The 15146-nt window shown below is 33.8% G+C and overlaps 1 protein-coding gene across 1 annotated transcript in view; it reads right to left on the bottom strand.

Moving 5' to 3' along the window:
* The window catches only part of bt (projectin protein bent), a 126355-nt gene extending 113604 nt beyond the window's left edge, over positions 1-12751 (bottom strand). Inside the window, exon 1 of the mRNA XM_076130848.1 lies at positions 12631-12751. The gene's annotated coding sequence lies outside the window, so the exon portion shown is untranslated. The remainder of the gene's footprint in view (positions 1-12630) is intronic.
* Positions 12752-15146: the final 2395 nt, after the last annotated feature.

The raw sequence follows: 15146 nt of genomic DNA, 5'->3' as shown, positions 1-15146 counted from the left end.
TCGTGACCGGTATCTCCCAAAGGGTGTTGTGTAACTCTTTTGCGCGAATAAATATACTTCTTAGACAAAATGATTCATTTTAGTTTAATATTACTATTTGCAGAAAATTGTATCTATGTATGAATATGTTACCATCATTGAGAAAATAGATGTATAAAAAATAAAATTTTATTTTAACCTGTCATGGAAAACTACGGCGCAGCGCTAAGACAATTACTAATCTATCCAGGCACTCTTTGTAACGACTAACAGGATTATACTCACAGAATTTCATCACACGAACTCTTAAACACTAAGCAGCTAAAAACAGTGTTATGTGGAACTATTTTCCAAAATTTTTGCACTATTGTACATTAAATACGAACTCTACAATAAACTGTAGTGAAACATGACATGAGATAAAATGTATCAGACCATATTTTCAGCAGATTGCGACTTTTACAAATGACTCCATTTATTTCAACAAATATAACTAGAGCTTAGTTTCTTATGTAACTGTTTAATTCTATGCTGCACATCTTTCGCCACATGCTATCGTAAAGCAGGATTATAATTAAACGACATAGTTAATAAACTACGCCTCTGTGTACGTAAAACTGTAATAAAACTCATGTTTATTCTTGTGTACGTGTTTCTATAGAAATACTGGGTATTCGGGCTGAATTTGATTGAACCTGAAGAATCAACTTGCTTGAAGTTTAAATGCAGTTGATAGGATTAATTAATGTGAATTTATCATAAATGTTCTGGAATCTATAGGTAAAGGAGAGTCTATCAAGATGTAATTTGAAAAAAAAACTGCCAAGAATCAAGAAAATGATGAGCGACACGTTTTACGAAAACCTAACTAAAAAGTTGATAAAATTATGAATTATCGAAAATAAACCAACTAACTTATTACTTTCAAACACTATCTCAAGGGAATCAGGCTTATGAAAATAAACCTATTACTTTGAACGAGAACGACATCCACCAATTAATTACCAAAGAAAATATTTTGAATGTTGTTTCAAATTAAAACATCACCGATATGCTTCAGACGCTAATTTCTTCAACAGTTTTAAAGTCACACGTTGCACTTGTGCCAAAATGTTTAGAATTTTAAAATAAACAGTGACATTGTGAGTAATTGAGCAATGCCAGGGGTATACACAGTACACGAGAGTGAGTTTTACAAATGTCAAAATCTATTGTTTTTGTTCGTGAACTAGATTTTTTGTTTTTGCTGCTACAGAAACTGTAATAGTATCTACGAGAATAATATAGCATTTTAATTATTGAAACTGATCAGTAGCACAACTTTCTATAGTCGGTACTATCGAGTATCAAAAGTTTGACATTTAAAATATAGTCACCCGCTAGAGGTGCTGATCAGATGTTCGTGCAAAATGTCTCGGTAGCTAGCCAGCTGTCGAAAGTCGATAGTGGTAGATATGCTATAGTACCTACGGAATAAACTGATCTATTTTTCAAATTGATCAGATTCTGAATATCTGATGATTTGTACAAACTCCATTCATTTACATGTACAAACGCATTCAGTACATTCAATGTTTAGACGTCTGTCGGTAAGTTATTAGAATTACATTCCAACGATGTAATGAGCTTGAATATTTGCGAAATAATGAAGGCAAAATTAATTCTGGCCTTCAGCGTGATCAGAAATATTCTGAGATCATTAACAAATGATTTGTAAAATCTGGAATTGTAATTTAATAGAGTCGACCATTTATCCTAAATTCTGAAGTCGTTTTATTGACCATTGGTGACATTTATTTTACTACACTCGTATTTATATCAAATTCAGTACATTATGCATTAGAAACCATGATACCTACGCAAATCATAAAAGTTAATTGTGTGGAACAGATTATTTCAATGTTTAGTAAAAGCTGGAGATGTCACTTACTCAGAATTATGATCGGTAAATTTAATACGTTACTACTGTAGGACTGTTCAAGGATGACCTAGTTTAATAAACTTGTGGGAATGTAGAGCAAATCTTACAAATAAATAGTATTGGTCACTAGACGTTGGTAGACGGGTAGTTACAATATTGATAAATGAAGTTGCAGCAGTTGGTATTGAATTACGTAGTAGTAATAGTTAATTCTAAATTATGCGAGAATTAGAAATAATCATCACTTGCTCTAACGGTGAACGTAAACATCGTGATGAAATTTTGCAAGCCTATTATTGAGGGCATTCCATGACTCCAAACCACATTTGGCCAGCGTGGTGGACTCAAGGCGTAACTACTCGCTCGTTCGGAAGGAGATCCTTGCCCAGCAGCGGGACGGTAATGGGTTAATAAAAAATATATACTTGGTAGCATGAGTAGCTTTCTATGAATCTCTTGGGCAAACTGCAAGATACTCAAGTTTTAGCTTTCCAGGAAACTTGAGTCTCAAATTATTATAATTAGGTATCAGACACATTTGAGGAGTAACTTCTGCAGTTTTGAACTGACACCAAGTACATGTTTTAAATAAAGATTTTACGATTGCACGTGGAGTGCATTGAGAAAGTGGTCATCTCAACACATACCGATGCACAGGCTACAGCATCTGGTCCAAATCTCGGTCAAGGCAGCACTTTGTATCCACAAAGAATTATTTTTATGTCTAGCTATAATTTGTTTCAAAGAATCGTGTTTGTTGTTCTCAAGAGAAAAAGCTAGCTACTATCCATAATTTATACAGTCTACATGTCCGTGTAGTTTATTAGTGATGCTCATTTTGTCTTAGTATTTTTGTGAAACTGTTGGCAAATTCCCTGTGATCGACAATCGAGTATAGGTACATAGTGACGCATTAAGATATTAGGTTTTTTGTAACTAAACTCTCTTGTCGTCCTCTGAAAGGGCAAACCGTTCATCTATAACCTATTATTAAATCGCCAAATCACATATAAAGGTCACATCTAAACGACTTAAATGTGTTTCAGAATGCATTTCTAAGACGTAAGAGACATCTATCAATGTTTTTGAGAAAACAAAACAAAAAATAAAATTGCAATGTTTTGAAACTTTGAATCGTCGTTTCGTTTTTATGGGTGAGTTAGATTTATGATCCAGATCTTGCTTTGATTTGCAATGCATTTAAAAGTGTATCGTTAGCAGTTTCCACATGACGAGAATTCGTTGAATCGTGTCTTGAAAATGTCTGCGATAGTCGTTTGTTTGTTTTAATGAGGAGAATGGGTGGGTTTTAGTTGCAGTTTCTTAATTGTTTATTGGATATCATAAAGCTAAAATTAAAGTGGACTCCGTGTTTTTTATAACGTTCGGGAACAGACCGTGAATTTTACTTTTAAGTACCGATGAAGGAGACTTTTAAAAGTTTGCATAAAAATGTAGACTTAAAAAGTAAGAAAAGAAACGAATTCTACCTGAAATGCAATTTAGACCAGAAAAAAGAATCATGTAAGTAAAGTAAATCTGAGAGTGCATATAAAAAATAAACTTCAGCGATTAATAAAATCAACTGAAGATGTGCTTTGACATCAACTATCTAAAACATTTATTTCCACTAGACAAAATATTATGCAAGTGTTCACGTGCAACAAGTGTCCGATTCACAACCTCTCATTCATTACTCCACCCGTGAATAGAACCCAACATACATACACAACGGCTATAACTACAATATTTTGCAATAGGACCCTCAAGCTTTCATTTTCATTTAACAATGACCCCACTCTTACTGGCAAGTGCAATATGTATTTATAAAATTTTTCATAATTAGATTTCATATTTCGTAACTACTTTGACGGGGTGTTGGCTTGTGGCCATCGTGAAAGAGACAGCAGATATATTTCCGCTTGAGTGCGAAAAGGACAGGTGATAATCTTGTGTGAAAAATATTTATGTTAAGGCCTTCTGTTGCTATGATTTCATCTATGAATAGTTCGGTCGGTTCACCCGCAAGATATTTTTGTCTTACTCTGTGAAGGTTAGCCGCTTTTACTGGTTACAGTTTTGCAGAGAATTTTCTGGTTTTACTAATGTTCTGCATTTCGTTTTTTTTGACGTGCACTTTGCTTATAACGCTTTGGCGGAAATCGTTAACGGAATTATTTTATAGTTTTGTATATCTACACGTTTTACTTTTACAAAAACACATTTGATTTACAATTATCCGTTTCTTTTAAGCTTTCACTAATTTGCCTCGTCATAACTAAGTACCTATTTTCATTAATATCTCCAGCAGCTAGAATTTCATATTACTTGTGTAATTGAGTTACTTGTCTTATTTGCAATTACTTATTTAAGTACTTACGATTTTATCTGTAATTTTTTTTCTGAATAGAATCTCTAAAACTAAATTTAACCCAGTTATTCTCTTTCAGGAAACTAGACGTATGTTATTTTATCCTAATGGCCCAATATTTACTAATTTTGGGTCTCAGTCGACAATAAAAATTAAAACGAATTGGCAAACCTAGCATTAGGCAAGTATATTGTATTTGACGTATAAATTATCGTTTCCTCAATAGCTAACCTAAATAGAAAAGCAACAACACTGTGTAAATCTTTTTCAACGAACTGTTACAATATATTCTTAGTATTTTGTAGTGTTTCTTAATTCGTTGAAGTCAAACCGGACGGCGGCTTTGGTACATACATCTTTATCTCCAGAATATGTGCTAATAGTTGCTCCCCGTTACTTCGCCTATCCTATGTGTAATCTATGTTATAAGTGTCCCGTGTGTCGAATTTCATCTAAGTCCAATCTGTAGTTTTTTTTCTAAAAAGAGGTAAAAATAATACTTAAAAATACTTTCAGATTAACTGTTTTACTTATAAACGTTGTGTTTGCTCTGATTAATTTTAAAGTAATTCGTCTTCTTCACTATACGGTTTCAAAATTTATTGAAAACGACAAAGCATTGTCAAACTTATCGGAGCTCACATGACATAAGACACGGATAATAATATGTAAGACAGATATGCCTATAATACTAATAGGTTCTTTCATGTTTGTCGGGTTATGTTGAATATATGTACTCTGCTACTTTTCATTCGCGTCTTTAAGCACAAATCTTTCATAATATTGTACTCGTTACACAGCCATCTCGCATTCTACAAGTTTTTTCACCCTGACGTCGGTGCATTCAATGTCATTCTATGCAATAAACACTTTAGTGCATAACATGTCTATTTTGTATATTTGATGACAGGTAGACACTTTACTATCAACATAAACTTATGGATCAAAAGAAGTATAACTTTATTATGATTATTTACGTTATGATTGTAGTTTAAAGAATATGAACGTGCAATAATCTCTGAATGAAAGGTGTTTTTATGGGAAAGCCCTGTTGAATAAAACACTACTTGCATTTGCTGCATTTGTCTATGAGAAATACCAACTTTAAATAAAAACTGTTCAGGTTTTTCCATCTATTCAATTTTCCATAGCAAACTGATGAAATAAAGTAAGTAGCTGCTGCTATGTGAGTGCTTAGAAATGTAGTAAAATGTATTCAAAACGGTAATCGAACTAATTGTTGCTAGTTGTAAAAGTGTGCACAAGATTTAAATCAGCAAGTCACTTGAAGGGTAAGTTTATAAAAGCTTTAGTATGAACATAATTATGTATTTCTTTTCGATTTTTTTCTACACAGAGCGTATTGATATTTGAGTTTTTTTTTCCTGTCACATTAAGTGTGTTTTGGCAGTGCAGTTGGAGCGTGATGTATTATTGTTGATGTTAGGTTACTTTTTAGTTAGGTCATGACTTTGTGGGCATAACAACGTCCTTATAATAGTCTCTCGGTTTCGAAAGGACTTTTATGCCATAGTAATAATGTATCATTTTATTCTATAGTTCAGATGTGTATGTTATATTCAAAGACAGTTGCTTATAAATTAATGCTGTAAAGATTTTTGAGATGCTTTTATAAAATAACATTAACAAAAATGTTTAGGCTTTGACTAGGCTCCACCTCCTTTCCAAGCTACTGGTAGATTAAATAATTGTAACGACTATGATAAGTGTCAATATTGGACCGAAATGAATAAATGTTTTGATTTTGGGGACAGCTCTTTTGAGACATTTTCTAACAAAACATACAAACAAAATATAAAGATCATCTTTATAAGTTTCTGTCATTATAAATTACAAGATAGGCAATAAAATTTGTGTACCGACTTAAAACAAATTCAACCGTGAATCCAATGACAGTCTTCACCATAAAACCTATTAAATACATTTGACATTAATTTAGTTTATATTATACAATGACCTACAGTTTTACGAGTCATATGCGTTTCACTGGAAACGTGTCAGCTATTCGGAGACGAAGGATGTTTATACAAAAACAATATATTTTATAAGATTATTGAACAGTCTCTTTTACTAGAAGAGTGAGAGAAACTGATGCAAAGTTTTGTAATAGAAGTTGTTAACAAAGTATTGAAACTGTATAACTTCCATACTATGCATTCAATGTGATAGTGAGATCAGCTTTCCATATCTTTCTTCTGCACTTCACTCTATTGACATACTTCGAAAACCTCACCCACGATATATTGACAGCAAATTACGCTTTTTATTTTGTTGTCTGCAAACCAAGTTGTGCGATGTGAAATATAACTATGCACTGCGAGTTGGCAAGCAATAAAGATCTTCATAAACATAATGTGGCTGATCGATTAAAACAGTTAAAGACCGTAAGGTAAGAATAATTTCTTCTCAATCTCTCATCTGTGATCGATCGTTCAATGTATGTATATGACTGATACTTGCTTAAAAGTCAGCTTACAATCAAAGCTAGTTAAGTCCTTTATTTTTAAATATCACTTTTTAAAACCATTTTCTATTGTGGGTTGTAAGTGTCAGTAGCCCAAGAATAAATTCATGGGTATTGGAACATGTGGAAAGATCTTATGAATGGTTTTCATAGTATTGATGACGCGTTGCTGAGAATCATGAGGTCATAAAATAAAGTAAATAATATCCCAAATAAAATTACTGCTACAACTGAGAGCAAACATAGAAATAATTTGTATTTGAAATGGATTCTTAGTAATATAATTTTACCATATTATTAGCAGGATTGAGACTATAAAAGCTCGTTATAAGGAGGAACGTTTCGTAACATGGACTTATTTCATGGCTTTTATATGCGAGGATGTAAATACATAACTTTGATCGTCTCTATGTTTAGTCATGTTATGATTTATAAAAAACTAATGATCTAAAAGAATACGGGGAATTAATGCAAACCCACATTTTATTATGGAATTCCTGACGTTACGGCGCAGGTTAAAATAGCCGTGTTAAACACAACGAGAAAATTTAAGAAATGATTGTAAAAAAAATGTGTTTTAGATGTTAGATTCGTTGATATTTATTCTGTAATTAAACTTATTTGGAGGTAAACTTGAGAAAATTAGGGAGGTTGAAAGACAAGTGGCTAAAATGTAACAGAATATTAGAATTGCGATTCGATGCAGACGATGTATGCATATTTAGTTTGATGTGTCTCAACGTAACTAAAGATGAAAGCTTTGTTTGTTTATATGTCAGGGTTGTATGGATTCATACACAGATGAGTCAGACAGCTGGAATTAAACTCGTTTACATTGAAATATATCGGAAAAGGCCAATTTTATTTTACATTACGCAAACTTTTCATCGATTAAACTTATACGATGAAGAAACTTATCAGCGCAATATTTTTTTGTGATAATTTGTGGTAACAAGCTGTTGTGGTAAATACCTGCGCCAAAACGTCAGGCAAAATTAAGGTTATCTACACTGCATGATCGTATTACTCCCTGTGCTGTAAGGCTGTATCATTCCCTGTAGTTCTAAGGTACTTCTTTCTCGTTCTAGCAGAAGAGTTAATTGTCATGCAAAGCGAAAGTTTCAGATTGTCCAACTATCGTGTGACAAAAAATATTTACTTATTTATAGCTTTACTTTTTTTTTAATTTTCTTTTTATTTGAAATAAAATATCTTGCAATAGTTTTACATTTTATAAAAACGGAGAATGACAAAACTAAGTCAAGGTAACTTAATAAAAACGACAATCTTTTAATTGTTCTCATTAACTGTTTCATTACACACGTTGGCACGTATAGCTTGTTATAGTGGGTAAATTCTCGAGCCCTATCTCTCGCTGTTATCAGATTGGCAAACTACCAGATTGTTTAAATGGTAGATTAGTCAACGGATAGCTACGAGTGATGAGTGTCGCGTGACTACGTGGACTTTGGGTGTGTGTACAGTTCATGTATGCTGAAGTTTTAATTACATTTAAGTGTGACTTATGACTGTTTTACCTTTGCAAGATTATCGAGATTATTAAGGGCTGATGAGACATTTTATTGATAATAGATTTGATTTTTACTGAACGATTTCTCGATTTCAACTCTACAATCATAATGTTATTTATTTTGTTTAACGCATTGCTATCCCATTGCGAGCAATGTCTCCTCCAGAATTGAGGAAGGGATTGGGCCTTGAGTTCACCATATCGGCCTAGTGTGGGTCGAGGACTTAACATGATCTTATTTGAACTGAGCGTGTCCGTGCTTCGGAGAGCAAGCAAAAAGTCTGTCCCTGTTGTTGTTAATTAAGATAACAGTCGTCAAGCCACGTCAAAGGCCTTCGGGCGGCTTGAACATCTTTGACACTAGGTTGAATACTAACCATACGATAGATTGATACATACGAGTAGATTGTAATAAAATATATCACCCTGACAAGAATTTTATCTTTGGTCGATTGTAATTGTCACGTAATCTATACGCTTCGCCTATCATAATTTACGACTTAAGAATTAAACGATGTATGACATAATGTCTTCTAGCTAATTATATGTAGATGTTGGCCTTTGTTGATGCAATTATTTTATATCTAGGCGTTTCTAGGCACTAATCTAGAAAGCTAGAATTATCAGATTGTCGGTATAAAATGTTTTATGAGTAATGCTGTTGCTACACAGAATTTTATGAAGAAAAGTGGTTTTTGATGTATATCAATGAAACCAGCAAAAAAATGGTGACTAAGATTTGCCTTCACTATTCCCAAGCAAGAAATGAGTTCGCATTATGTACCTATGAAACTATAAGTTTAGTAAGTGTGACCTCTTTAGGAGCAATTAGTGTTTGCTGTCTTTTTACCTAGAGTGATTTTAATACCCATCCAAACATTTACTACTTTTTGTGTCCTTCGTTTTTACCCGATTCCATATACGTATAAGTATCCTGAAAACTAAAAGTATTTGAAATTCTCAATTAAAGTAAATGATCAAAATTTCCAGCAGAAATGTGTGATCAAGATAAAAGTATGAACCACGGTCGTCGGCATTTAAAACGTCAGATTGGTACCGGACGTGGCCGCCAGGTGGCGCCGCGCACCAGGAAGGACAATGTTCTAGTTTAAGTTCAAATCGAATGTGTGTCAGTGAAAAAGTGCAGTCGAGTGCACTGCACTCGTATATCTTATATAGAGTGCACCCTAGTGTAGCAGCTATTAGTAGTTTTATATTTGAAATTCTTTAGTAATGGTGGAACTTATCTAAAAGTTGTGTTAGTTCAATTTGTTGATTCTGCTGTAGTAAGTAGCAGTTAAATTGATGCTACTGTGCTCGGTTTTGGTTTCCGTTATATTTAGTTAGGTTTTTATTCTAAGGCTGTCAAGTCAGCTTTTTCGTGTTGCTAAATGTGATTATTTCAATGCAGTAGTATTAAGTGGGGAGCATAATGTTGTGTCAATAGGCTCAATATTTGTTTAAGGAAAATGAGAGTTGGGGTTGTACATCTGCATTTAATATTTGAAAAATCTAAAGCTAGGTTAAATACGCTGTAAGTAGAGGCAGTAAGAGCACGGTCTGATACAAAATATTTGAAAGTTGCCTAACTATTATACGAGGGATTATTTGCCCATCTTCCTCAGTGACTGAATACAGCATCTACACAAAATTTCGTGTATTCTAAACTAAAAAACCTATTTTATAAAATATAAAGTGCTACGTCCCTGGTACATCGGTGTCACATACCGTGCGAGCCACGCATAGTGTCAACGACCAGTCGAATTGATCACCGCGTCAATGTATTGAAAGCTCCCTGGCTGGCCGCCTGACATACAGCACTTACACTGTTGCTTGTAGTTTGAAAATATATTTAGGGAATTTCCCATTTGTGAGATGCTACAGTTTATAAATATTGAGTCCTTGAGATCATCAAAATGTTGCAATCTGAAGCTGATTTTGATGAACTTTGCTGCGTTATCATTTCATGTTAAAGTAGTGGTAAAGTGTGTTTGTGGTGAGAAGTAAAACTAGGCTTACGTCAAAAATATATCCAGTACAGTTTTAATCGCGGAATATTGAAGAAACTACACATCAGTATTCTGAAATGTTATTGAAATATCTTATTCCACCTTGGTTTTTGTAAATTTGGACTTATTGGTTTTAAAGTGGCAACTTTGATATCTATATTAAACTCAGAAAGTAATCATTTTGAGTATATAGTATCCATATACATAATATTCATTTCAAACTTCCCGTCAAAGGACTTTTAGCGGTTTAAATGACTTTGATACTTAGGCTCAACTTTCACGCCACACTAAAAATTCTGCAGCAAATTCTATTCCCGTAAAGTTTATCCTTTATATTTAAAGTGACAAGTCTACAATATGTCGTCCCACATTCAGGCGCAAAGGTTCCGGCTGTCCGTCCGTCCGTCAATCTGTCACTCCTTAGAGCTAAATGTTTTGTTTGTGAACGTCCCACTAATAACAAATTGGTATATAATGGATGGAATTTCATAACGAAGAGAAATGGATTTCAAAATAGTGAATTTGCATTGCAACTTCAGTCCCAGTATTATATATCTCAGTTCATAACTAGTGTACCTCAAATTGATAGTCATTATTCAGTACATTACTGCTTTGCCGTAACATGTTAATCAGTATGATCTGAGGCAGAAAACAATGTACAGCATGGTGGCTTTCAAATAGTTATAAAGATGCGTAACAGCCCCCATCGAGCTTATTAATTATTCCTGATTTATTCTGTAACAAAATTCTCAGTGTTGTCTGGAGTAAGAAAGTTGAGGTTGTAGACCGCCGTGCCTTGCAGAGAGTTTCAGTTATTCGTCCCAGCTTATGACAGTTGTGGATTAGTGAGTGTATATAATGTATATATTTTGAACAAAGTCCTGCATAGTCAGCTGATACCAATAAATCTGCAGCAATCTAATATCTATTAGGAGGACATTATTATTAAACGGTATTATACTATATACTTAAAAGTTAATAGGTATACTATCTGCGTCTTTTCCTGGAAACTTGTTAAGGTGTAGAAGCTGTTATTATAGTGTTACGTATACTATAGGTAGGTACGTATACTAAAAGTAAGTAAAGGTGTATCATATTTGAAATTTAATTTAAAACCTGTAAAATTAGTGTTTTTTAAATATTTTATTCAGCTATAAGCTAAAACTTAATAAAATAAAACCGTATAATTCTTTAAAAATAAATAAAATTAAAAATAAATCTAAATTTTGAAATTACTTGAATAAAGTAAGTTAAAGAATGATTTTTCGAAAAATTAAATCCAATATTCCATGCTACTAGTTACCTTGTGAATATTTGTTACTACTCTCTGGTACGGGGGTCTACGAACATGCTACGAGTCGTAGACCTCAGTGCTACATTGTTGGTTTGGATAAACGAAACCATAACATTTTTTATTATATGTAAATAAATAGTAATAATTTTATTTCTTGTCTTGTAAATAAAGGCAGGTAATTATTAATAATAATTAATAAATAATTATTTTATTTCTGAGAAAACTTTATGTGTCACGTGTTGACATAAAGTGTTGAAATGTAGCGCCTGAAGGTCTGTGACCTCGGATTTAATGTCATTGTAATAATGTTCTACACAATATGTATTTCAAATTATGGTGCAATATCTTATAAATATTATATAATACATTTTCCCTTTGACCTAAATAATAGTGCTGGAAAATCATAAAATTGGTTTCAAAAAATAATTATTGTATTTCAATTAGAAAAGATTAGTATTGGACATTTTACTAATATTTGTTTTTATCTTGACCCCGAGGCGTGCGTGGGCCGATCACGTGACGTCACGCATTAGTTTTTTTGCAATAACGTGATGGTTCGGACACGTGCGTGTCTATCACAATTATATTTATAGAACTGTTATTTAGATCCAAATTTAAATTGGAGCACATCGGTGTGTCAGTATATAAGCGTCATGCAAAGGCGGCGTGTCCTGCAAGCACACGGGTCCGGCGGGTCCTGGAGAGCGCGAGTGGACGCGGGCGGCGGCGCGCGCGCTCGGCGCCCAGTTGCCGAAATATCTCGCTCGACGGCGAGTCAAAAATAGTAGCGAGTCGCGGCCGCGCGCCTCTCCGCTGCATACAAAAGTGGCGAGCCGCTCGGCCAACACCTCGCCTTATCAAATTTCCCTGCCCACACCGGCGCCCACGCACCCACCCCGACAACACCCCTGCATGCGTTAGTATGTTAGCACAGGCCTGCGATGTTAGACGAGTTATCAACTTCACTTAATCCGTTCCGGCGACACAGAAGCACTGAGCGACACCCGAAGCATTAATTAGTTACATCACTCTTCACTTACACAGTTGTTGTCACTAAACACTGCTCACTAAGTAATGATCGTTCGCGAGCCGAGTAGTACGGTAGCGCTCGCGCCCGGCGCCTGACAACACTGAACTGGTGCGACCGGACCCTCCTCGCGCGCCGACGTTCCAAAAATACCCATCATTGTGTACACAACACTTATAACACCTAGGCTTTAGTATAAATCTCGGCGAACTTTATAAATAGTGCGTTTCGATACGTAAGGAATAGAGATGCGAATGCAATGGATGCTATTAACCCAAATCAATCGGCCTGGATAAACATCAGACTGGGCTTCTTTCCGTTTCAGACGAAAATTGTAAAAATATGCGATACTTGAAAGATTATACCCACTGGAGAACTCCATGTTTAGTTAATTGTGTCATTTTTCCATGAAACTGAACAACTTACTGACTGTTACTAAGAGCATTTAGTCGTATTGGATTAGAGGGATCGATTAGAAAAAGAAGAAGCTTTAAGCTTCTTACAAAATAAAGCTTTTAGAAGTATTACTTAATTGTCATGGAATGCAAAGTAGAACATTTTCCTAAAATGGCATCATATTTTAGGTTTTCGTAATATTGTCAGTGTTCCGTTTTTTCGCAAAATACAAACAACAAAACCAGTCGTATTCATCTGAGAATTTTGAAAAATATTGAAATTACAAGAACCTTCACATCATTTACAGAAACCGTAATTATGAAAAATGTATGAAGAGCTCTTGCAAATTTCAGTAAGTTCTTTGCAGGGCAATTTAAAAAATTATCATACGTTAGAAACTTTCTTAAAAAATCTTATCTTATATATTAGCATAATACAAAATTATAAAAAAAGGATTCCTTAAGCATTGCAACAATTACATCATCACAGAAAAAAAGTCACCATAAACTCCCACCAACTCTCTACATCAAAGTTCATAGTTCCTCTAGTCGACCTGCAGAGATCAATTGGCTATTGCACCGAGCCGATACTAGGAATAAAGCCCGCAATAGATACATCTGGAGATGAAACAACAAACCAAATAAAACAAGACACTGACAAGAAAAAGGTCACTTGGGAAGTGAATCACAGGTCAAAAAGTAAAATTGATTGACTCTGAGATTAGACAAATAATGAACACATCCCATGCCACGCTGCTTATACTACTAAATTTAAGGAAATGTATAGAATAAATTGGTAATAAAAGGTTTTATTTCATTTTATCATATGGTTGTCAAAATTGTTCATGACATCCAAAAGTCCTTTGACATGGTATAAAGACTGTTACCTTAATTGACAACAAGTTGGATCGACTTTTATCTGCTGATTTGGGTTAATACCAGTATGCAGTCACCAATCTGTGGGATAACCGCTCAGCGCGGTTGCTTAATCTACCATCTGTATATTAAGCTATATAAGATATATAGCAGATAAGATATATAGCAGCACTAATCTAGTTAACGTTTTCATGTTTCACAGTGTGCCATGAGAAATCCAAAATAATATTCTACATGGATGCGTAGTCCTGGAAATGCCATCGCGTCTCGGCCAGCTTTGTTAACTAACTTTATTTTAGTACAAGCCTTAAAGCAGTTATTTATAATTGTGTGGTGTTAAGTCTAAAACATGACCTACTGAAGGGAAACCACTAAACTTATTACATTATATCCCAACAATCGAAAGTTTGGCAACACCTACATTATTACTCAGAGAAGTCACAGTAATGAATGAATTTATTCTCTATAAGTCCTTGGCACGACCATGATCGCCTTTCAGTAAATAATTATCGCAAGTGCAACAAAATGGTTATCAAATGTTCATATATCTTAATATAAAAACATGTAGTACAGATGTAAGGCATCACCTTGGGATAGCGTCCAGAATTTAATATTGTAACTGCTATTGTATTTTGTAATTACGAAAGATTATTAATGCATTTCACTATTATTAAGCTGAAGGCTTATTTTGATATTAGTTTGGATTATCTTTTGAAATTATTTCTAATGCAATTATTATGCAACATAGTAAATATGGGAGCTATGAACCGCTGTGACTATTTAAATGATTCTTTAGAATTGGTTACATTATTAGGTTTATAGAATATTTTACTTCAGATTTCTGCGCTGATTTTTACAATAAACAACAACAAACGATGAATGGTTATATGGAACGTAGGTTAATCGAAAAATAACATTTTGGCAACACTTTTACTAAAATGTGGAAGGCTTTTACACACATATTGTTTGTTAATTGCTGTAAACCTACTTAATCTTATACTAAAATCAAAGATGTAGTCATTGTAGACATTACATAAATATTCATTCATAAATGGCCGATCTTTTTAAACAAATAATTTAACAAATATCTGAAACTGTAATTCAGATAATTAAGTAAGAAGTTACTGATAATATTGCGTGAAATGAATGTTAATAAATAACCGTCAGTGTTAATGACGTTAATTCCAATAATATCCATTAGTTTAGTTAACTTGTTATTTCAGTGTATTGTGAATCAAAATATAGCGTATTCAAGTCT

This window comes from Anticarsia gemmatalis, chromosome 25 (assembly GCF_050436995.1).
Source record: "Anticarsia gemmatalis isolate Benzon Research Colony breed Stoneville strain chromosome 25, ilAntGemm2 primary, whole genome shotgun sequence".
Taxonomy (NCBI): Eukaryota; Metazoa; Arthropoda; class Insecta; order Lepidoptera; family Erebidae; genus Anticarsia; species Anticarsia gemmatalis.
The sequence above is the reverse complement of the archived record's forward strand: the minus strand, read 5'-3'. Positions and strand labels throughout refer to the sequence as shown.